Raw genomic sequence first — 23,134 nt, 5'->3', positions numbered from 1 at the left:
GCTTGAACTCATGACCCCAAGATCAAGAGTCACATGCTCTACTCACTGAGCCAGCTGGATGTCCCCATCTTTACTGTTTTTAATGTCAGTTGAGAAGAAGTAATTTAATGGTGGTTTAAATGAGATCAGAGGACATAGGACTTCCCTGCAGAATTACAGATCATATAGATTTTTCTCTAGAAGCAAGAGAGTGTTGTAGGAAAGTTTAACCAATTCTTCTTACTGCTACATGAGTCTCTTGATATCAGAACAATTCTGTGTGTCTAGCTCACTTTAGAAACATGGCTGGTTCCTCAAGGAGGCAGTGTGTGTGGCTGGGGTGCCCTCCCCCTCTTGGATGTGCTCTGCCTTATTTCTGCACGGTGCCCAGGTTATCCAAAGCTGGCATCCTTTTTGGCTCTTGCCAGCCCTCTCAGGAATTGGTGTGGTTTTGGGCTTATGAACTCCCTCTGTCGGACCTAGATATGCACCCCCCCCCCCCCCACTTCTACTAAGATAGCAGCAGTTAACTCCTCTAATACAGTGGCTCCCAACACTGGTCACACATGAGAATCTGATACCGATGTCCAGGCCCATCTCTGGAGATTCTGAATTAATGGCCTGGAGGGAGCACTAAGGATTCTGACGCACAGCCAGGGATGAAAATGTTGCTTTAATCAGTTGAAATTTTGGTTCCAGACTCTTGAACATTCTCAAAGTTAGGATAAACTTTCAGGAAAACCATGTAGTGGGGAGAGTGTGACTGGACTGGGATTTTTTTTTTTTTTTTTTTTTTTTTTTTGAGAGAGAGAGAGAGAGAGAGAGAGTAGGGGAGGGGCAGAGAGAGAGGGGGGCAGAGAGAGATTCCCAAGCAGGCTTCACAATGTCAGCACAGGGCTCCATGCGGGGCTCCATCTCACAAACCATGAGATCATGACCTGAGCTGAAATCCAGAGTCTGTCACTTAACCGTCTGAACACCCAGGCATCCCTGGATTGGAAATATTTAAATAGCAGTTACAATAGTCCAACAATGAAAGTTTTAGAATGATTCCTTCCAAAGGGGGTATTTAGAATCCTTTTAATAACATTTACATATTTCTGTGGAAGATGCAGTGAGTAAATCTTTGATTGTTAGGCCATGCTAGGCTTTGAAATACATTAGTATATTGCCTTAAGTTTTGTACATTGTGGTTCTGGATTTTCAGAAGCTGTATTGATTTGGCATGTAGATGAGCAGGACAGGATCTAAATTGTGAAATAGTATGAGAAAGGAATGGAATATGACAGATTGCTATATTCACTCACGCTCTGGGAAAATGCTTGTATAAGAGAGGTACTAAGCTGATACCTGTAGAATCAATTTTTCCTGGTCATAAAGGACTGATTTCCTTCAATTTTTAAAAAGTCCTGTTGCCAGAGAGAAGCCAGTAAATTTTTTTGTAAAGATGTGATGTGATGAAAGCTGTGGTTAAGGATTACTTCCATAATAACATATTGGATAGATGGCAGGATTCAAAGACAGCAGCTCAACAATACGAATTATATCTATAAGTTGAAAGAAGGGAAGAGTTGATGGCCAGAACGTTTGAGGAGGCTTCATGGAGGGAATGGAAATTGATCTGAGCCTTGAACGATGCAAAGGATATTTGGAGGGAGGGGAGAAAGTGGTTTTAGGGTGGGGGACATTTACAAATTGTTATTCAGTCATGTTAAAAAAGACATAAAATTTTGACATCGTATTTCAGAATATTCTCTTCTGTCACCCTTATGGAGGCCCTCACCATTCACGCTTGGGCAATTGTCATTACTTCTGCTGTCATTACTCCTTCATTGCATGTAAAGCCTGCACTCTATGCTAGGTACTGATGCATATCGTACAACACACTCATGTCTCTCAAAGAATCTCTGTAGTATCTCTTGCTAAGTCTCTCCTCGCAGCCACTAAACTCTCTGGTTTTAGCTCCAACATCACCACCCACCCCACCTATCCCTCCAGGCTACTCCCCTTTCTTCATTTCTTTCCTTTCTCCTCCTGTCCTGGCTTCTTTCTCCAGTCTTGTGTATTCCCAGTCAACAGTATTCCTCATGCATGGAAAAGTCATTTTACTGAGGATAAGGCATTCAGGGGTATCTCCAGCTCTCCATAACTGCTTATCCCCAGCCTGCTGCTAGGGAAAGAATAGAGATTTATTTATTTATTTTATTTTAATTTTTTTATATATTTTAAAGTTTTTAAATTTATTTTGAGAGAGAGCAAGAGAGCGAGTACACGTGTGTGAGCAGGGGAGGGGCAGAGAGAGAGAGAGGGAGAGAGAGAATCCTAAGTAGGCTCTGTGTACAGAGCCCAACATGGGGGCTTAATCTCAGGAACCATGAGGTCATGATCTGAGCCCAAATCAGGAATTGGACGTCTAACTGACTGAGCCACCCAGGTGCCCTGAATGGAAAATTTCAAAAGTGAAAGTGTTTTTTGTTGTGCTATGGAAGTATGAAGCACAATTCTTGACTTCAGGAAGCTTACAACCTCACTCTTGGGTGGGGATACACAAGACTGAAGGTGAGAAGCCAGGAAAAGGCTAAAATGTTCCACATAAGTGGAGAGGATGGTGGTGTCTGAGATGGAGGAAAAAGGGAATTGCACAGCTCAGAGAACAGACTTGGGGAGAGAGATTTATAGGAAATTTTTTGAGACATGTGTGCTGTGCAATGTAACTTCCTCCTTCACCTCAGAAGACAACCAGTAAAATTTTCATGGTGCAAATGGATCCTTCATGGTGTCTGAAAAGATTTACTCAGTCCTACTTGTGGTAAGTGGACAGAGGCTGCGATCTATGAGGGTGGGCACAGGGACTTTCTTGCCCTTCTGCTTCGTTTGAGCTAGCACAAGGCGGGGGCACAGGCTAGCCCAATAAACACTTCTTTTTTAAAAAAAAAAATTTTTTTTTTACATTTATTTATTTTTGAGAGACAGAGAGAGACAGGGCACAAGTGGGGGAGGGGCAGAGAGAGAAGTTGACACAGAATCCGAAGCAGGCTCCAGGCTCCGAGCTGTCAGCACAGAGCCTGATGTGGGGCTCGAACTCACAAACCGTGAGTTCATGACCTAAGCCGAAGTCAGACGCTTCACAGACTGAGCCACCCAGGTATCCCATCAATAAATACTTCTGATGTGAATGTAGTTTTATTTTTGCAACTTCCTTTGAAGCCCACAGTTTGATCCACTTTTCCACATAAGAAAAAGCGGAGCCTGGAGTACCATACCATCTGCTTCCTGGATTCTTGTGTGCCACATGAGGGGTATCGTAGGGTTTATGCCAGGTCCTGTGTTCTACTTTGTTATATCTGAAGGCAGGAGTGATGTTTCAACCACAGAGAAAGCCTCTACCTTTGTGTCTCGTTTTCACTTTTCAGCCTGAAGATTATAATATTATGTTTGAGTGATAAAGCTGGGGGTGATATTTGCCTTCAAAGAAAGCAAGCTTCAGTCTACGTATATTGAAATTTTATCCCATTTTCACTGTGTTTCAAGAGCAGAAGATGAATGCCTAAAAATGTAGTGCTAAATAAAAGGAGCATATATCATAAGCTTGTATAAGGATACAAATGAACAGGTGCTCAAGGACTTTTGAAATATTTGAATCCATCAGGAATTGTATTGGTATGCTATCAGTGTTTGCTGGAGTGAATGGTTAGTGATGGTTCTCGCTGCTCTTTGAAGTACAGTGGACATTCAGAAAGGGGGCCCCCTCTACAACAGAAGACAATGTTTAGATGTTGTAACCACTTATGGAGTCCAGGATCTTGTTTCTTGAAGCATTGCAGAATGTTAAGGATAGAGACGAGGAAGCTGAAAGCCCTATTAGAGACTGAGTTTGGTTCAGAACCCAGATCTCTTGAGATCCAGCTTGATGTTCTTTTTATCAGATAGTTTCCTGGCATTTGATGAGACAAAAGGTGTAGTTGACTGAGAGAGAATTTAACATTTCATCTGGAAGTATAGATTAAATGGTCTCTAAGAACCTATGAGGTCGATATTCCATGAAAGACTGTATTCCATATTCCATGAAAAAAAATGAGGATGTTTGTTCCCCTTTAACTGAATTTCTTGAAATTTTGTATCCTCTTATCTCTCTATCAGCAAATATTTTTTGAAAGTCATGGAGAAATGACTGACAAATTTATTTAAAAAAAAATTTTTTTAATGTTTATTTATTTTTGAGACAGAGAGAGACAGAGCATGAATGGGGGAGGATCAGAGAGAGGGAGACACAGAATCTGAAACAGGCTCCAGGCTCTGAGCTGTCAGCACAGAGCCTGACGCGGGGTTTGAACTCACGAACTGCGAGATCATGACCTGAGCCGAAGTCGGACGCTTAACCGACTGAGCCACCCAGGTGCCCCCTGACAAATTTATTTTTGACTTATTTACTTGAAGTTGCTGTTCTTCAGGGTAGAAATAAACATACTTATCACCCTTTCCAGGATGGAAAAGGAAGAATTTTCTGGGAGGTGCGAAGGCTGCCCTGAAGACTACCTATACCTTGGTTGGATCATCAGAGAATAGGAGAAGGTAGAGACATCCGCGTAGCAGTTTGAAGAGGGGAATATCTTGATCCTGGGTGCTGTGGATCCTTGGGATCAGGAAGAGCAACCAAGATTTCAAGTCTCACAACTGGAAGAGAGTGGAGCTCCAAGGACTGTCACACTTTAGATGTGGTGTAGGACACAGAGGATGCCCTGTGGATGGTCATGAGGATCCTGGTTAGCAGCTTGCCCAGACCGTTTGTGCTCAACCAGTAATGGCAGACCAGTTTTCGCCAGAGGCCTCAAGGCACAGGAAGGTGAGATAGCTCAGTGCTGCTTCAGCGGTGGGAGTCTCAGAAGGGGCACCAAGAGTCTGACGCTTTACTTTCTGCCAATGTCAATTCAGGTCAGTGGATGCTCAAGTCAGAACGAGAGTTCTTTTGTTTTAGACTAAGCCATGCCATCGTAGCTGTTTTCTGAGTGTCGATACCTGTCTTGTTAATAATATAATATAAATAATAGTTGTAATAGTAATAATAGCTACTGCACATAATGCCTAAATTATGGACTGAATGTTTGTGTTTCCCCAATGTTGAAGCCTTGACCCCCACTGTGACAGTGTTTGGAGAAGGAGGTCTCTCCTTTCCTGTGCACATGCTGAAGAAAGGCCATGTGAGGACATATTGAGGAGTTGACTATCTGTAACTCAAGTGAGAAAGCTTTTACCAGGAAGTGAATCAGCTGGCCCTGTGATCTTGGTCTTCCCGGTCCTCAGAACTGCGAGAAAGTAAATTTCTGTTGTTTAAGCCATCCAGTCTATGGTATTTTGTTATGGCAGCCCAAGCTGACTAGGACAGCTACCATGTGCCAAGAACTTTCCACATGTTATTTCAACTAATCCTTAAAATAGCTCTGTAAAGTAGCTATTTGTATCTGGCAAAGGAAACAGAAACAGAGAAGTTAACCACCTTGCCCAAAGTCTCACAGCTAGCTTGCGAGAAAGTGTGTATAAAGTTCTCAGTGCAGTGTCTGGTACAGAACATGCACTTCATAAAGATCCTTGTGACTTAAAAGCTTATGTTTTTTTTCAGTGTACATTTGGGCCACGCTTTTGTCCCAGCATGTTAGCTGTCTCTGTCCTTTACGCTCCATAGCTATCACTTGACACAGAGATTATGACTCTACTGTGACAGAATGGAAATGAATGAAGTTCAGCCAAAGGTGGCTCTCAGTATGGATAGAGAACCCAGTCTCATGGTTTCTTAAAGTTTCTTCTCTGAAGTTAGAAGCCTCTGAAATAAGAACCAGTAGTGGCAGAATCCCAATCAGGAACCAAATGGGGAGACTTCTCTTGAGAAACTCCTCTGCCAAGGTCCGGTCCTGGGCACACTTGTTAGCTTACTTAGAGGAATCTAGGCAGTCATGGGGAGCAGTTGGCTTAGAGGAGGCTGGAGGATGAAGTCCACATAGGAAACTGGGTTCATACTGCAAGGGGCTAGCTCTTCTCTGGATGGCCTTGCATGAGGAGAATGACCTTTAGTAGAGGGCCTTCGGTTCTAAATTGATTTTGTGGCACACAGCAAACCCAGGTGGGTCTGGAGGGAGTGATGCACCTGTCCCCCCAACACTGGCATTCCGGGCGTGGTATGGAGACATGGCAGGGTTAAGGAGATGAGGAGGAAGAAGAGAGGAGATGGGGACAGAGGGCAGGGAGAGGAAAGTGTTCAGAAGCCTCTGAATCTGGGAAGAAGTGGAGGAAGGGTTTCAAAGTAAAGCATTGAACAGCTGGACCCACGGACCCTTCGCTTCCTTCTTGCTCTCCGTGTGTCACTCTTGAATGAGGAGGATGTTCCTAGCTACTAGCATTAAGGATCATAAGAAAGGGAACAAGTAAGGAATAAAGTTCAGGGTTAATAAAAAGCACCTTTAGTATTGAATTCTTCTGAGAAGTTTTCAGAAGTGAGTTTCTTGGGTATATTTTAGTTTATCTTTCATGGTAGGGAAATGTCAGCTACTCTCTTCTAATTAGCACTGTTAAAACTCCATGGTAGGATGGGTGACTAGAATCAAGACTTTCATTTCTTGTTGCTTTTGTACATGGAGCTGCCATAGCAATCAATGTCGGTGTAGCTTTCTTTCCCGCCGTACTTGGTGTTCTTTCTGACAGTAAGAAATCCTCTTCCTCCATGAAGCAAGTGTCATTTTGTTAAAACTGAATGCCTGTCATTTATTCCTTGCAACTAATGCACACTTTATCAAAGGGTTTGCATGGTTCACGGAGAAGTTCTACAATGCAGTTCTCCGTTGGAAGCCATTTTTATTCCCTGAGGCTATTAACCGGCTTACAATAAAAACCTTTAAGCACTCCTCTTTTCTGAGAAAATTGCTCTCAGCTTCAGCAGGACTGAGCATACGTAATGGAAAGAGACAATAAGATCATCTTGCATGTAACTGAGTTCCCATTTAGGACTTAGCTTATCTGTCTAACCTGTGGAATTCTAGGGTGCCACAGAAACAGTTCCTGAGATTTCAGTTGCACAGAGAGTATTTAGGATTGTTGCCTAAAGGTTGATTCTTCTGAGGGAGTGATCCGCCCAGTTATGTAATAACCCTGAGTGGGGCAGTGGGTGCATCCTTCGGATGGACGAGGGCTCACTCTGAATGTTAAGGCAGTTTCTCAACCGTGGCACTACTGGCATTTTGAACAAGATAATTCTGTGTGGTGGGGCTGTCCTGTGCATTGTAGGATGTTTAGCAGCATCCCTGGTCTCTATCCGTTAGACGATAGCACCTTTCTTCCAGTTGTGACAACCAGAAATCTCTACAGACACTGCTGAATGTTCCCTAAGCGAAAATAGCACCCCCTGTTGAAAACGATTGACCTAAAGCACACACAACTATTTCTTCTTGGTACAGTTGTAGAATGGTTTTGAACACTTTTCTTAAAATGGCTGAACAACCTTAAGGAGCCACTAGAGGGCGACCAGGGATGCAAATTGGAGCAGGTTTATAGAGGTGTCCCACAGGGAACTCCACAGAGGCTGTGGGAGCAGGAGGGGTCCCCTTGAGAAGCTTGAGGAAATCACTGATAGGAGCAAGTCCTGCATTCTAAGAGCTTGGGAAGCAGCCACCGAGAAGAACACACTCCTCACCCTAAGAGCTGAGAAGACCTTGTGTTAGCAGGTGACTGTCCAGTGATAGGCCCCATCACCCACAGTGAGGTGTTCCTCTGTGAAGAGGGGTCAGTCAGACTCTTCCATCCGTTTGATGTGGTGTCCTTAGTGCAGAGACGGAAGAGACTGTTGGTCTTACCTTGATCTTTTTCATGCGGGAGAAATAGTATTCAGTTCAATAAACATTTATTTTGTGCCTACTATTTATTAGGTTCTGTGTTTGGTTGTGGAGATCTTGGTAGATTGCATAAATGGTCACCAATTATTTACCCTCTGTATCATGTCTTTGGGTAGTCTCTTCCCAAACTGATTCTGGGCTTGGCCATGTGATTTGCTTTTGCTTTGGGTCAGTAGCAAATGTAATACAAGTAGACACCTAAAAAGCTATTGTTCCCTGGGGCTTATCCGCTCTTCAGGCTCTTGGGACCCTGCCACTGCTGCCATGTGAAGAAGGCCCAGTGGCCTAGCGGCTCCTGTTGTCCCAGCTGACAGCCAATGTGTGGAAGCAGAGATGCCTTGCAGACCAGCAGCTAACTGACGTGACTCAGCTAAGCACAGCAGAAGACCAGCAAAAGAAAGCCCAGCTCAGATGCCAGTGCACAGAACTGTGAGTGAAATTGATGGTTGTAGTTTTTAGGTACTTAAGTTTCAGACTCGTTTGTTACATGGCATAAAGCTAAGAGGTACAGAAACAGATAACATAGTTCTTGCTTTTGGGATCCCACAGTATAACAGACCACTGATTTTTTTCCCCAAGGGAGGCTGCTTATGTAATTGGACCCTCAGAGCCATGGTAGATGATAATACTAGTCACTAGTTAAAATAAGTTAAAAGCATGAACTCTGACACTGAGGTACTTGGGTTCTGTTAAAAAACAAAAATTCAGCTGAGTAAATTTGAAGATCTGATTGGCTTAATTAAATTATTCATGAATCAGATAGCAACAGGGATGCTAGATGGAGGGGGACTGCAAGGAGTTGTACAAAATGGAAGGCTTTTATAGGAATGATGATGGGGCAAGGAAGTTGTTAGCAAAAGAAAAGAAAGGATTGTTCCAGACAAAGTCACTTTCCCTTAGGGGGAAGGGGATTGGGTCTTATTGGATGGAGTTCCTCATCTTCCTTGGTGGAGGGGGGGGTGGGGTGGGGTGGGGTGGGGTGGGGTGGGGTGGGGACGCAGAATGGAGAGAGCACATGTAACAGATTACCTCATTTGTGCTGATCAGAAAATTCCTGACTAACCTGTTAAGACTACATTTCTCTGGGAGGTTGGAACTGCAATTAGGTTAGGTATTAAGCCCTGGTTTGGTGACTTGGCCTAAGTGACTCCATTTGGGGGGCCTATGGTTTTCTTTTTAATAGTTGAAATCCCAGCTCCATTACTTACTAGTTGTGTGATGCTGGGTAGACGCTTAATCTTTGGGTCTCTATTTCCTCATCTATAAAAAGGAATAAAATAAAAAAATACCTACCTCATAGAGTTGTTGAGGTGATTAATATATACAAAGTTCTTGGGGTACCTGGGTGGCTCAGTTGGTTAAGCATGTGACTCTTGGTTTCAGCTCAGGTCATGATCTCACGGTTTGTAAGTCTGAGCCCCGTGTCGGGCACACTGCTGATAGTGTGCAGCCTGCTTGGGATTTTCTCTCCCTCTCTTTCTGCCCCTCCCCAGCACACGTGCGCGCGCGCTCTCTCTTTCTCTCTCTCAAAATAAACTAAAAAAAAAAAATATATATATATATACACACACACACACACACACACACACACACGCGCGCGCACATATACACAAAGTTCTTTTAACAAAATCTACTACTTACAAAGTGTTTTGAAAGTTTTAGCTATATATAGTTGGTCTAAAATAGAATCAGCATTAAAGTTTTTTCTTTTTTCTTTATCTTTTTTAAACAACACTTTCCCCTAAATAGCAATGTATGTGTTTTTGGTGGAAAATTGAAAAAAAATACAGGAAAACTTTAAAGAAGAGAACAAATGTCATCCCTCAGATTTTGTGCCAACTTTAGCAATAACACACTTTATTTATTTATTTTTTAATTTATTATTTTTTTTAATGTTTATTTATTTTTGAGACAATGTGAGAGACAGAGTGCAAGCAACAGAGGGGCAGACAGAGGGAGACACAGAATCTGAAGCAGGCTCCAGCCTCTGAGCTGTCAGCCCAGAGCCCGATGCGGGGCTCGAATTCACGAACCGTGAGATCATGACCTGAGCCAAAGTCAGACACTCCACCGACTGAGCCACCCAGGCGCCCCAACACACTTTATTTTAAATCAAGCCACTATGTGATCAGCAGTTGGAAAAAGGTCATGTAAGACACTCAGAATAATTGTATCAAGTACTTAACCAGGTGGTGCCCCTTTATATAGACTTTACTCGATGTACATTTCTCCAGTTGGATTGAAGGGGATCAGGTAGTTCCTTGTCCTACAGCAACTGGGGGATAATTTGCAGATCCCAATGGACCAGCTGAAACAGTAGGGCAAAGTACAGAAGAAAAACAGCAAGGAAGGCAATGATTAGCAACTCTGGACTCCTGGAACATTTTTAACTACAGAGCACATTCTTTTTTTTTTTGTTTTTTTTTTTTTTTTTTAAATTTTTTTTTTTTTTCAACGTTTATTTATTTTTGGGACAGAGAGAGACAGAGCATGAACGGGGGAGGGGCAGAGAGAGAGGGAGACACAGAATCTGAAACAGGCTCCAGGCTCTGAGCCATCAGCCCAGAGCCCGACGCGGGGCTCGAACTCACGGACCGCGAGATCGTGACCTGGCTGAAGTCGGACGCTTAACCGACTGCGCCACCCAGGTGCCCCACTACAGAGCACATTCTTATATGTTGCCTCTCTTGATGTGCAGGGCTGCTTGGTAAGTTCAAATGGGCAGTTATTAAACCTGCTTTAAACCTGCTTTTGCCGAAGCAGAAGCTGCCTCCTAGAATGGTACGGCAGCTTGGTGAGTTCACACAGCTAAGTGATTGGTGGAGTTGGGCTCAGGCCCAGGGCCGCTGACTTAAAATCTGGTGCTTTCCTTACCTCCCTGTAATATCTCACCACTCTGGAAACCGTGCCTGCTGAGTGGGCAAGACTTGGAGCCAGTATTTATTTCAGGGGCTTTCCGGTGAAGTTAGTATGACCTCATTAGGACAACACAGCTAAGTATGAGAACATAGTAAGGTATCAAAGCCATGGTGAAGCCTGCAGGGCTAATTCTAACTACCGTATGGGCCAACATATAGAATTGGTGAGACTGGGTGCCATTCATGCACCATTTTACAATCCTACCAGCAATATATGAGAGTCCCAGTTTTCTTCATGTTCTTGCCTACACTTGTTATTGTCGGTCTTTTTAATGATAACCATTCTAGTGGGTGTGAGGTGGTATCAAGTATCTCATTTTGGTTTTGGTTTACATGTTCCTAACAACTAAAGCTATTGAATATTTTGCAAATGCTTGTTGGCCATTTGTATTACCTCCTTTGGTGAAATGTCATTCAGATCTTTTGCCCATTTAAAAAGTTGGTTATTTGTCTTCTTTCAGATGATTTGTTGTATGAAAACTCAACATGTATAAAGAACTGGGAAAAAGAGAATGGCAGCTTTGGGCACCTGAAGGTTAAATATGTCTATAGTCTGAGGAGGCTGAAGGGGTGGGCATAGTCTTGACCTTGTAGAGCTTCACTGTCTAATAACCACATGGGGCTATAGAGCATTTGAAATGTGCCTTGTCCAACTTGAGATGTGCTATAGTAGACTTCAAACAGTGTGAAAAGCTGAACGTGAAGTATCTTCAGCTTTATTGAGACAGAATTGATATGTCACATAGTGTAAGTTTAAGCTGTACATACACACATATATTGTGAAATGATTACCACAATGAGGTCAGTTAGCACATCCATCACCTCACATAACTACTATTGTTATTTGTAGTGAGAATATTTAAGATCTACTTGAAGTATTAATTACATATTGAGATTATAATTATTTGGGATAGATTGGCTAAAATGAAATATAGTATTAATTTTATCATTTTGAACTTTTTTGAAAAAATTATGGCTACTATAAAATTTAAAATTACATATATGGCTCATAGTATATTTCCATTGTATAGTACTCTTCTAGAACCTTGACCATCAGGAATTTGGATCTTCATCTGTAGAGAAATGGCAAGGCATCCATGAGTTTTAAGTGTGGGTAAATTATGACCACTTTAAAAAAAAGAGATTACATCGAATGTGGTGTGGAGAATAGATTACAGGGGACAGGGGTTGGTGGGACAGGGGTGGCTGTCAAGAAATGGAGTAAGCGGCTTCACAGTAGTCCAAGTGACAGATGATAGTAACTTGATGGTGATTGGGAAAAACAGCTTTCTGTTCAGTATCTAAACAGTATGGGAGAAAATGTAAAAAAAAAATTATGTAGAAGGAGGTCTGTCAAGGCGAATATCCAATGGAGTGTCCTTCACAAAGGAGCTGCTTAAGATTCTAGGGTCTTCTGTGTCTTAGGTGAAGACCACAGGTTACCAGGAGCACATAACACCTGTTCAGGGAAGAGCCACTTTTTAAATGGCAAATCTATACCATGAAAAATGCGACCATGGTAGATATTTGGCTTTGACCCTGAGCAAGGGGAACTATGGGAGCCTTTTGAGCACAGGAGTGACATAACCATCAAGTCATTGCATTTTAATTAGATGATGCTGGCCACTGTGTTGAGAATAGACTGAAGCCAGGACAAGGGTGGGAGAAGAAAGACCCATTTATTGAAATAAATATTGGTAAGCATTTTCATTGTTTCCAATTTTCTCTAACTTGAAGCATCTGAGAAATCAATGTGCAATACTTTATTACATCTTTATTTTATTTTTTTAAAGTTTATTTATTTGGAGAGAGACAGAGTGTGAACAGGGGAGGGGCAGAGAGAGAGAGAGAGAGAGAGAGAAGGAGAGAGAGAGAGTCCCAAGCAGCCTCCATGCTCAGTGCAGAGCCTGATTCGGGGCTCAATCTCACAACTGTGAGACCATGACTTGAACCGAAATCAAGAGTTGAACACTTAACCCACTGAGCCACCCAGGCACTCCTCCTTTATTTTCTTAAGATAAATTCCAAGAAATGGAAGTCCTGGTCAATGAGGACATCTGTTATTATGGCTTTTGCCAAATCGCCTTCCAGAAAGTTGGACCCAGTTTATAATGCTGACAACTGTGTGTGTAAGCATGCCTGTTTCCCTCTACTTGTGCCAGCCCTTGGCAATATTACTTTTTTTTTTTTAATTTTTATTTATTTTTGAGAAAGAGACAGATTTCAAGTGGGAGAGGAAGAGGGAGAGAGAGAGACACACACACACAGAATCCGAAGCAGGCTCCAGGTTCTGAGCTGTCAGCACAGAGCCCAACGTGGGGCTTGAACTCACGAACCATAAGATCATGACCTCAGCCGAAGTCGGACGCTCAACTGACTGAGCCAACCCAGGCGCCCCTATATTACTCTTTCTTAAACTTAATCAGTAGTTCCAAGTATGCCTTTAAAAAATTCTTATATAAATTAGACCATTTTTACCCCTATGAAACACCTCTCCCCACTATACCCTAGTTCAGCTGTTCCACTAAACTTTGGGTCAATTAGATATTCAATCCTTTCTGGTTAGTGCTAACAATTTATTGTTTTTCCTGTTCCTGAAGGTGGGAGGACCTTGTCAAATTGGAATGTTATTTAATTTCCACTTTAATATTTTTAAAGCAATTAAATGAGAAACCCAAAATGAGTATAGAAAAGCAAGTCTGAGTATTTTTTTGAACTTATGATTGGATATTAAACTTTTGATGAATTTTTAATTAAGAATCTCATAATTGCTAAAACTCTAAAGAAAACTTATTTCAGGCTGGCTTAATTATGAAGACAGAGTAGATTTTACATTTTTTGGTTAATTTTTTTTTTTTTAGTTCTTCAAGATTGGCCACCAATCTTTGAGTTTTTCAGAAGGAGGCATCTTTTCCAAAGATTTTTTTTTTTTTTTTTTTTTTAAGCTGAGAAGCCTTAAGCAGCAATTTAGAATTGTTTGTTGGGAGAAAAAAAACGTAAAGATAAAGAAACTTCAGTATGTTTATAAATATGCATGCTTATCTTTAAGTTCTATTTCTCTTTGTTCCCTGGAGAATCACTGGGTGAAATTAATTTTAAGAGAACGTTGACCAGGCCCTTGTAAGGTTAAATTATATTGAGGAGTGCTACTGCAATTTGATTATGTTTTCATCTTTCACATTAGTCATCTAACAGAAAGCGAAGCCCTACTTCCATATGCTGAAGAGGTCACCTAAATGGCTTGTTCAAAATTCTAATTTTTTTCCTCATGAATGATTTCCCTCAAAAGGTAACCTTTGTCTTCTATGGGCATAATAGAAATATTTATATAGAAATAGCAAGGGAAAATTATTATATTTTGTGACATTTTGAGTTGTAAAACAGAATGATGCTTCCGTACTCCACAGCTGATCTTTTCTATTTCCCAACATGGAGGTTTAGAAGAGAATCGACCTGCTATTATAGTTGTGTCAGAGGGGAAGACACAGGTCCTATTACAGATAGGAGGAAGGGGTGCCCACAGGCGTGGTATGGTTTAGAGCTAGTCAGGAACCAAAAAGAAAGAAAAATTGTCATAAACCTGCCCCTGATATCTCACATCTCTGAGATTAGACAATTCCCTATGTTTAATTGGTCCTCATTGAATCTTCCAGAAATTTCTTTCTTCCTTCTAAAATCCTCCAGCTTTGCATCTTACGCCATCAGACTTTACCACCTTCGACTCTTTTCTTGTTGCGGTCATCTCCAGATACTTGGGTCACTCTACTTCCTTGAAAACATGTATCTCCAGGCTTCCTGTCATTCTTTCCAGCACTACTTCGGCATACTTCTTGGTGATTTAAATACAGTTGATTCTCATTATTTATCATAGTTCTCTTCTGTAAAGTACCAGTGAACCCTTAATTTGTGAATACTGAACCACTGCCCCTCAGGGGAAATACAGGTGTAGGTTGTTGTGAGCCTCTGGATCGATACATAACCTTGTTTTATGTATGTTTCTGTTTAAAGACACATTATTTAACCTATCTTATTGATTCATTAGCATTGAACTCACAGCCAACAGCACTATAACTCATGCCTGAAAGAAGCTTATCTAACACGTATATTTTCTCCGTAAGGTACAGGATAGCCTTCGTGCACTTAGGAACACTAGGCAACATTTCAGCACGACTCCTGGGCCATTTTAAACAGCGAAGTCACCAACAAAAAGCACAAAAATGCAGAGAACACAGCACTAAATAGACCGTGAAAAGGACACTTGTTTACAGTATGAAAGCTGAAACAAGAACACAGTTCGACCTTGTTCGACCTCAGCGATGAGAGTGTGCATTGGGCAGCTAGAGTTTCTTCCTGCTCTGCACATGTCCACGGAAGACTACTATTGCACCATCAATATCAATTTTGAGATTACACATAAATTTTAGCAAGTAGGTGAATTCACAAATACAGAATCTGCAAATTATGAGGATAGACTGCATTTATGTTAATGATCCTTGTAATAGTATGGTCTCTTCATTTCTTGACCTCCTCTCTGCTAACAGCCTTGTCTGCCACACTCTTTCAGGCATGCATCCCCAAGGTCATACCAAATGTTATGAAAGGACAGTATTTGTATTCATTTTCCCCTCCCTCCCTCTGAACATTTTTTCTTAGTACAAGGTTCTGAGAGTGTCAGAATCAAAGTAAATTTTTCTTTAATGTCCCACCCTCTTTGTTATGGACTGAATGTTTGTATCCTCCCCATGTCCATATGCTGAAGCCCCAACCCTTTTGTGGCTGTATTTGGAGATGGAGCTTTTAAGGAAATAATTAAGGTTAAGTGAGGTCATAAGGTGGGGGTTGGATCCAATAGAATGACACCCCATTGCAGCCAGGAAGAGAGCTCCCACCAGAAACTGAACCCTGTTGGAAACGTGATCTTGGACCTTCTAGCTTCTAGAAGTGTGAGAAAAAACAAATGTCTGTTGTGTAAGCCACTCAGTCTATGGTATTTTGTTAATGGCAGCTTAAGCTCAGACACCCTTTTCAGGTATTTTTCTCTCTAAAAGAGCTTTCTCACTGGCCCACCTAGGTCTGTTGTGCTAAACAGGTATTCCCTACTTCAGCCTTTTCCTACCCACCATCAAAACATGTTTCTTCTGTATTCCTCAGTACTTTACTTTTCTAAAATTGGCTCACTGATAGACCAATTAGTATCAGTTAGGATTATTTTTATTATGTCTACTCAGAGTTTAATTGTAAAAATAATACATGTTTGCTTTGGAAAATTCAGAAAAATAAAAATAAAATAAAAATAATTTTAATTCTTTTTAAAAAATGTTATGAATTTTATTATTTTTTAATTTAATTTTTTATTTTTTAAAATTTACATCCAAATTAGTTAGCATATAGTGCAACAATGATTTCAGGAGTAGATTCCTTAGTGTCCCTTCCCCATTTAGCCCATCCCCCCTCCCACACCCCCTCCAGTAATCCTCAGTTTGTTCTCCATATTTATGAGTCTCTTCTGTTTTGTCCCCCTCCCTGTTTTTATATTATTTTTGTTTCCCTTCCCTTATGTTCATTTGTTTTGTCTCTTAAAGTCCTCATATGAGTGAAGTCCTAGGATTTTTGTCTTTCTCTGACTAATTTCACTTAGCATAATACCCTCCAGTTCCATCCACATAGTTGCAAATGGAAAGATTTCATTCTTTTTGATCGCCGAGTAATACTCCATTATATATATATATATATATATATATATATATATATATATACACATATACATATATATACATACACACCACATCTTCTTTATCCATTCATCCATCGATGGACATTTGGGCTCTTTCCATACTTTGGCTATTGCTGATAGTGCTGCTATAAACATGGGGGTGCATGTGTCCCTTCGAAACAGCACACCTGTATCCCATGGATAAATGCCTAGTAGTGCAATTGCTGGGTCGTAGGGTAGTTCTATTTTTAGTTTTTTGAGGAACCTCCATACTGTTTTCCAGAGTGGCTGCACCAGCTTGCATTCCCCCCAAATAATTTTAATTCTAAGGGCACCTGGTTGGCTCAGTTGGTTGAGCGTCTGACTTAAGCTCAGGTCATGATCTCATGGTTCATGAGTTTGAGCCCCGCATCAAGCTTGCTGCTGTCAGCTCAGAGCCTGGAGTCTGCTTTGGATCCTCTGTCCCCCTCTCTCTCTGCCCCTCCCCTGCTCACACTCCCTTTCTCTCAAAAATGAATAAACATTAAAAAAAAGAATTTTAATTTGAAGTGTTAACGTTTTGATATGTTTCCTTTCAGTCTTTTTTTCTGTGAGAACTTGCCCAAGTTCTTGATTGCAAATCACATCAAGCAACTCTCATTACATTGAATAGAAAAGAAACTTATTGGTAAGCTATCAGGCAACTCAAAGAAAACATGGGAAACTTGGAGAACCTGATTTAGACTGTTGTAGGAGGAATATGTTAAGCTGAGCCACTGGATCTTCTTTCAAGGACTCTGCAGTGGAATAGTTTGATTTGGGCCCTTCTGTTGCCATTGCTGGACGTAAATGCTGTGAGTGTACTGCTGCCCTGGACCCGGGGTGCCCTCCTGGCGCCACTGCGTGAATTCCCTGGAGCTGGGATGCCCTCCTGGTGCCACTGGATGAATTCCAGCTGCCCCTGCTTCTTTGAGTCACTCACCCAAGATTCAGAGACTGGTGTGGGAGTGTTGACTGGCCAAACTTAGTGTGCCCTTAGCCCAGGAGCCAGGGCTCAGGGAAAGCCAGGATCTCATCTTTTCTATTTGGTAGCAGGAGAGAGGAACTGCTTCCCACAAGATTCACACAGTGGCAGATTCTCTAAGTTTAGGGACAGCATGCAGATCCTGGGAAGCCCCTCCTAAAAAAAAAAAAAGATTATAATTTATCCTTTGGCCGTATAATATTTATGTGCACCTTTATTTCCATATTAAAAACTTTTTTAATGTTTATTTATTTTTGAGAGAGAGAGAGAGAGAGAGAGAGCACGAGTGGGAAGGGGCAGAGAGAGAGAGGGAGACACAGAATCTGAAGCAGGCTCCAGGCTCTGAGCTGTCAGCACAGAGCCCGGTGTGGGGCTTGAACTCACGAACTATGAGATCATGACCTGAGCTAAAGTCGGACGCTTAACCGACTGAGCCACCCAGGCACCCCTCCATATTTTTATGTCACAGCAATAAAGGAACCATGTGAATTTTGCTGTCCCTACCTATACTTCTGTCCACAAGTCAGCATCTAGTATTTATAATTTCTGACTTCCCATACATATTTCAGGTCTCCTCTGCCAGCAACTTGTATCTCAGATGCTCAGTGTTTTTGCCTAGTAGAGTCACTCAAATCTTCGTTCCTGATGTAATGGAACCCTTGGTGGTCTTGCTTGGATTTGCCTGTACTAACATTTCTCTAATTTTTATCACTGGACTTGAAAATGGTAGGAGGCACCGTGAGACTTCACCTGGGCTCACTTGTACGGATCCCTGTCTGCACTGATCTGTAGCAGCCCAGCTGACCCCTCATAGTAAGGATCCATCAGTCTGGTCGAGACAGTACCCTCCCACCTCTTTTTTTCCCCCCACCTCAGGGGAAAGCAGAAGCTGACGTCGTAATGTGAGAGTCCAGGCTTCTCTCTAAATGAGAACGATTGTTCCAGAAAATGTATTCCTTTAGGTACTAAAGCCCTTTACAAATAATAACTCCTTTAATTCTCACAAAAATACTATGAGATTTTACATTTTACAGAGAGGAAAATGGAGGCCCAGAGAAGTTAAGTAACCTGCCCAAATTCAACAGCTAGAAAGCAGTAGAGAGAGGATTTGGACCCAGGTTCCTGCTCAGTATGATATAGTATTTAGCATTGTTCTGTGAGATGGTGAGAAAGTCATATTTCCTGCACACTGAAATGTGGGACAGAACTAGAAAAGCCCTGTGACAAGCCTGTAAGGTGTTCCTCTGTCCCTGCTAGGTAAAAGCAAAATGCTCTGGTGTTTATCTGAAAAGACACAAAAATATTTGTTAGGTCTATTACTCCATAAGCATAGGCATTTTTCTTTGTTTTGTTCACTGTAATATCCCTAGCACCTACGAAATTACCTGGAGCACTGGGTGCTCAATGCACATTTGTTTAAGAAATGAGTAAATATCAGATCCCAGGGACTGGGTTAACTTTCCCCAGTGAGAAGGGCACACTGAGAAAGCAGCTGCAATTAGAATCCGCCCCCCCCCCCCCCCCCCCCCCCCAGGGAAGCTGATGTCAACCCCACATCGTCCTCTAAGCCCTCATCCTCTGCACTGGACAGACAGGAAAGTTAAGTGTGGATGTACTGAAACCACCATCCCTGCATTTCTTAGGAATTTCATGGTCACACTAAGTGCTGTAATTCTCTCGGACATGATATTGCTCTTTATTTTTCCTTTTAAGTGAATGGGGTGACTCTGGGGGGTCCCATTTGCCTTATTTTTACCTGTGAATCAGAGACAATATGGGGATTCTATCAGTGATAGATAAATCCTTAAAACACAGGTAAACCATCATGGGCTGAGTCCAGAGTGTCATTATGTCCACTTTAAGGCAGACTTCAACGTAGACTCAAACTCCATTTATCACCTGAATCTTCTAAGTCTCTGATTAGTGAGTGCAGTGGTGTTAACTCAGATCCAATGTTCAGTAATCTGTGAAGAGGTATTTTCCTTTGCCCAAGGCAGTTGGGCAATACTTTGGTAAATACAGGTCCCTTGGGAAAAGATAGAAGGAAGACTGCCAATATATTTTCGTGAAATAATTTCAGGACTCTTTTTAAAGCCTCCCTGGCTTCCCTTCATTAAGGGGTTTCAGGGCCTGCGAACTGACATAGGCTCTCTATGTAGGGCAACTCTAGCAAGGACAGAGAATTACAGAGTCTTCAGGTAAGACATGAATGGGCTTATCAGATATGGGAGGAAGGGTAGCTTGAACTGAAGATTGAGGTCCAGTGGAGTTTGGGATTTGGGTGTTTGAATTCTTGAAATCCTTCCACAATTGCAATTCTCAAGGTATACTTCCTTTGTTGATGCCCTAACTTTCATATAAGGGATTTGATGAGGCTGTGATTCAATTGACATTACAGATTAACTCCCCATTAAAGTGGAGGTTTGATTTTGGGTGGTTTTATACTGCTGCTACAAAAAATAAGACATTCTTTTCCAGCACAGACATAACAAGTCCCTAGTTTCAGTTTTTGCTTTCAGTCAAGAATTAGGGACTTCATTGTGGCATTTTCTTTCTTTAGCTTTTCTAATATTAGCCATGTCACTCTTCAGTCCTGATTTCTCACACTGATATATATGGCATTACCAATGTGGTCCCCCAGGGCTTGCTTTCAAACAGATACTGGAAAGGTTGTAATTTGATTAGTTGCTTTTCCACTCTGGGCAACAGATTACCCGATTTCTGTTCCTGAAGGCAGACTGCCTTTACCCCAACTCGGTTATATAATCAAGCCCAGATTCCCCTCAATTCCAGATCTGCTGTCTAATGTCCCCTCATTGTAACAGTTGCCGACCCAATGGTTCATGACATAAATTGATTTTGTTTATCCTGAGTAGAAAAGGAATTGATTGGAAGGATATCAAGTATTTCATGGAATTGATGGGAAAGCTGTTGAACCAGACTTAGAAAATGGACCAGAACCAAGGAGATCCAGACAGGTGGAGCCACAGAAAATGTCACAGACCAGGCTCTTTGGGTTCCATTGCTCCTCTCACTGGGCATTGAACGCTGCTGTCACTGACAAGATTGGAATGGATCCCAGACTTCCTTCTTGCCATCTTGTTTGGCTGAACTTAGGTCATGTGCCATGTCCTTCCTAGTTGCCTGGGTCCAGGGAAAGCAAGTACTTGGCCTTAGGTGTCTATGGGGAGGAGGCCCTATTTGTACTCAAGATTTGACCAGTGACAGATTACTCAGATATAGAATGTGAACATATAGAATGACATTGGGGTTGCAACCTTGAGTAAAAGGTTAGGCCTCAGCACAGGGCTGATCCAGGCCTGCCTATAAGAATGACCTCAGAGGGGCGCCTGGGTGGCTCAGTCAGTTAAGCGACCGACTTCGGCTCAGGTCATGATCTCACGGTCCGTGAGTTCGAGCCCCGCGTCAGGCTCTGGGCTGACAGCTCAGAGCCTGGAGCCTATTTCAGATTCTGTGTCTCCCTCTCTCTCTGACTCTACCCCGTTCATGCTCTATCTTTCTCTGTCTCAAAAATAAATAAACGTTTAAAAAAAAAAATTTAAGAATGACCTCAGAGTCCTGTTTCTTTGGAAACTGCAGTAATCAATAAACATGGAATGTTTTGCCTGTTTTGTTTGTTGTGAAACCTTGATATGGACTTCTGGACTGGGGCTGCTGGGGGTAGCATGCAGGTTTTGGGTGTGTGTCACTAGACCCATATGAAAGATTGTTGGGAAGCTAAAGCTGTGGCTTTTCTGTGTCAAGATGACCTTGGATATAGTTCTGTGGCAGCCTTGCATTTCTTGCATGGGTGTAGGGACAAAAGAAGCTGTGTACGTGGGTAGCTGTTAACCATTGTATTTGTTTCCTACGGCTACTGTATCAAACTTAGTGACTTAACATAATTTATTACTTTATAGTTTCACAAGATAGAAGTATGACATGGATCCTAATGAGCTAGATCAAAGTGTCAGCAGGTCTGTGTTCCTTTCTGAAGGCTCCATTTCCTGGAGCATCCATTTCCTGGCCTTTCTGGATTCTAGAGGCCACCTGCATTCTTTGGCCTGGTGTCCTTTCCTCCATCTTTAAAGTCAGCAGTGGGGATAGAGTCCTTCTCACATGGTATCACTCTGGTTTTCTCTTCTGCTTCCCTCTTTCACTTTTAAGGACTCCTGTGTTGACTTTAGACCCATCTGGACAATCCAGAATAATCTCCCTATTTTAAGGTCAGCTGATCATCAACTTAAATTTCATCTGCAACTTTAGTTCCCTTTCTCCCTTTAACACAGCATATTCATAGCTTCTGGAAATTAGGATGTGGACATCTTTGGGGGACTTACCACAGGTGTCCTGATAAAATGAAGGTGCTGTTTCTTGTCCTCTATCCTTCTACAAAGCTATGCACATGGAGAGTAAAGCCTGTAATGTGTCTTAAATCTGATTTTCAGTCTGAATCTGCAGTCACTGCTATGTGGATGCCCACTAGAACCACGATATTGAGAGGGCAGACCTTTATTGGGAGTACTTTCACATGTTCAAGCACAATTTATTAAATCTCCATAGGAATCTACTGTTATTATGAAAATGGACTAATTTTTTAATTGTGTGGCTCCCAGGATATCTTTCCTTTCCCAAACCTCTGGGAATAATTCTCAGATAGGATTCTGGGCAATAGGTTTCTAGGACTCTGTAACTATTCAAATCTCCAAAGCTTTAGGACTTTTTTTTGGTCAGCAAAAGGAGTTGAAAGCTACTGTTTTCTTTTAGAGGAAAAGTACTTTAAAAAAAACCTGTCTGATATAAATTTTAAATGAAGCCAATATGCTAGGCTGGGCTGTTGTAAAATTATTTTCATCATTGCATTCATTGTGTCAACCAGATCTTTGGCTCCAAATATGCTGTTCTCATAAAAATTTCATTTCAGCTGTCAGGGTAATCAAAATGGTTTCAAAAGCTTTCCTTGAATACTGAATTGAAATAAAATAATAAAATACACTATCAAATGCCAGATACTACAGGAGGAAGATGCCACATATAGGCAGGTTTTGCTTTTTAAAAAAGTTGATTTTATTAAGTTCTTTACTTTGATGTAATTTTGAAGTAACTATTCCTGACATATACAATTTCAGCATAATTCAAGTGACTTTTCAGTCCAAAATCATATTTGGGACTACATAGTTAAACACACAAAATGCAGAATAATATCTCACTTATTTAAGTTGTCTTTTGATGCCACAGTTTATGTTGTATAATGGTATATTTACAGTGTACAATGTATAATTTTGTATAATGGTAATTTTATAATGCATGGGCAAAGAAACAAAATGATGGCTACAAGTTTTATCTTTTAAAAATTTGATACTACAGATCTGTGTTTCTAAAAAACCACGAGCTACAGATGTCTGTAAGCGACACGATGTTATTATTCTATTACAGAATAGAAATGTTGTCGAGCTTATGGATGACATAAATGTGGCAACAAGAAACAAATTTTGGAGAGAACTCCCTGAATAGTCAAAAGGCTATGCAAAATGTTATTTAAAAGAAGCTTCTGTTTCAAAACGTTACCTAGCTCAGTCATAGTGAAAACCTGAAATCAGCCAAGCACATCAGGCCGGATCTTGTTGGAGACACTGTGGGGATG

General features: G+C 41.5%; 1 long non-coding RNA gene across 1 annotated transcript in view; it reads left to right on the top strand.

The window, feature by feature from the left end:
* Positions 1-23,134, top strand: part of LOC123594087 — a 276,984-nt gene that overhangs the window by 7,189 nt on the left and 246,661 nt on the right. The window contains exons 2-3 of the long non-coding RNA XR_006710664.1: positions 4,464-4,911; positions 8,095-8,285. This is a non-coding gene — a long non-coding RNA (uncharacterized LOC123594087). The remainder of the gene's footprint in view (positions 1-4,463; positions 4,912-8,094; positions 8,286-23,134) is intronic.

Source organism: Leopardus geoffroyi, chromosome X (genome assembly GCF_018350155.1).
Source record: "Leopardus geoffroyi isolate Oge1 chromosome X, O.geoffroyi_Oge1_pat1.0, whole genome shotgun sequence".
Lineage (NCBI taxonomy): Eukaryota > Metazoa > Chordata > Mammalia > Carnivora > Felidae > Leopardus > Leopardus geoffroyi.
The sequence above is the reverse complement of the archived record's forward strand: the minus strand, read 5'-3'. Positions and strand labels throughout refer to the sequence as shown.